The following is a 1,890-nucleotide window of genomic DNA, read 5'->3' as shown; positions in this document are numbered from 1 at the left end:
AGGTAATTTTTAATAATCTCTGTATTTCAATCTCTGTATTTTATTTTCATATGATAATCAATATTTCATATAATAATTTTTTCCCATTCTTCCGCCTCCCGCCCCTCCCCCAACTCCAGTTCAAGCCTTTGTTTCTCAGTCTAATTGTGTAGGACACAGCTCCATACAATACCAGGTCTTATATTAATTTTTTTTTTAATTTTTTTTATTATTTTTTTTTTACAATGTTACTTGTGCAAGTCAGAATCTGATACCAATTAAATGGTGACAGCTTTGCCAATAAACAAGAATATGCTCTTCCATGGCTAGGAAGGGAGACTGCCACAGTTGACAGGTCCCAAAGATACATGGAGGGTCTTATATTAATTTTTGCTCCAAAAGACACATTAGAGCTGATTGTCTGGCTAGGTCTTATTTTCAGGGAAACAGGGTAGTATTCCTTTCTATAAAGATACGTTTTAACTTTTTATCAGTTGATGGACATTCTGTTGTTTCCACTTTTATCACAAATAAGGTTATGAACATTGATGTACAGGTTTTGTGTTGACATGTTTTCATTTCTCTTGGGTAGATACCTAAGAGTAGAATTTCTGGGTCATATGGTGACTCTATGTTTAACATTTTGAGGACCTTTCACAGTTTTCCAAAGCAGCTGCACCATTTTATGTTCCCACCAGCAGTGTGTGAGGGTTGCGCTTTCTCCATTTCTTTGCTGACACTTGTTACTGTTTGTCTTTTTTATTATGGCCGTTCTGTTGGACATGAAGTGTTATCTCATTGTGGCTTTGATTTGCTTGTCCCTAATGACTAATGATGTGGAGCACTGTTTTCTGTGCTTACTGGACATGTGTACGTCTTCTGTAGGGAAATGTCTATTCAAGGCCTTTGCCCGTTTAAAAGATGGGGCTGCCATTTGATTGTTGAATTGTAAGCGTTCTTTATGTGTTCTGGATACAAGTTCCTTATCAGATTTGGTTTGTAAATGTTTTCTTCCATTCTGTGGGTTGTCCTTTCACTTTCCTGAGGGAATTGTTTGCAACACAAAAATTGTAATTCTGAGATGGTTTGGGGACACACTGAGTGGCACTCCCTGCTGTGTTTCCACACTGCTTTGGGGGGCCTGTGGTCAGAGCACACAGGACAATGATGCCGGGGTGGGGGACCTACAGTGCTGGGTCCACACACCCCTGGCTGAGCAGAGGCATGTGAAAATGACACGTTTCCGCCGTGACTCATCATGGGACCCTGAGCCCACGGCTGCAGTTCTTTCAGTTTCTTTTCTGCAGAAAGGGATAATGACACCGTCTGACCTGCTGCCACCACCTCGGCCTCCTTCCCCTCTCATTGCCCACCTCAGCGTGGAAAGTTTTGTTAACGTGCTTTGGTTACTGAGCTTTTGGAAGGAGTATTTTGAATAAAAAAAGAGAGAAAAAACCCTGCTTATATCATTCCTGCCCTCTAGGAGCTCACATCCTTGGGCTGGTCAAAAATATATTTGTAAATGTTTCATTTTTTCACACGTATTAGGGGGAAATGGAGAGGCTATGGTTTCCTTACGTGAGCCCGCTAATTGAGATGAGCTATTTCTAGGAGAAAAAGAAGGATGGCTCTGAATAACGGCGAGCATACTCCTAGCAGCCGGGAGCAGCTCTCCGCGAGTAACAGGTGGAACTGGGGGACAGTCCCCAAGTCGCTCTCCTGTCTAGCAGGGTAAGGGAGGTGTGTGCCCCCCGCTTCCCGGAGGCCCCAGCAGGCCCAGCTCCAGCTGCCCCATGTAAACTGCACAGACTGAAACCCTTCACACTTCGCCTCTGCTTACCCACCGCTCCCTCACTCCCCTACTGAGAGCTCTGAGGCCACCCCCCATATAAGTGACTTGCCCTCAAAACT

The 1,890-nt window shown here is 43.8% G+C and overlaps 1 non-coding gene across 1 annotated transcript; it reads right to left on the bottom strand.

Moving 5' to 3' along the window:
- Positions 1–222: 222 nt before the first annotated feature.
- LOC117017161 (small nucleolar RNA SNORA24) lies at positions 223–353 on the bottom strand. Its single transcript, XR_004422033.1, has one exon. It is a non-coding gene; the product is annotated as a small nucleolar RNA SNORA24 (small nucleolar RNA).
- Positions 354–1,890: the final 1,537 nt, after the last annotated feature.

The sequence above is a fragment of the Rhinolophus ferrumequinum genome, chromosome 24, assembly GCF_004115265.2.
Source record: "Rhinolophus ferrumequinum isolate MPI-CBG mRhiFer1 chromosome 24, mRhiFer1_v1.p, whole genome shotgun sequence".
Classification (NCBI taxonomy): Eukaryota; Metazoa; Chordata; class Mammalia; order Chiroptera; family Rhinolophidae; genus Rhinolophus; species Rhinolophus ferrumequinum.
This window is presented reverse-complemented; position numbering and strand designations above follow the sequence as displayed.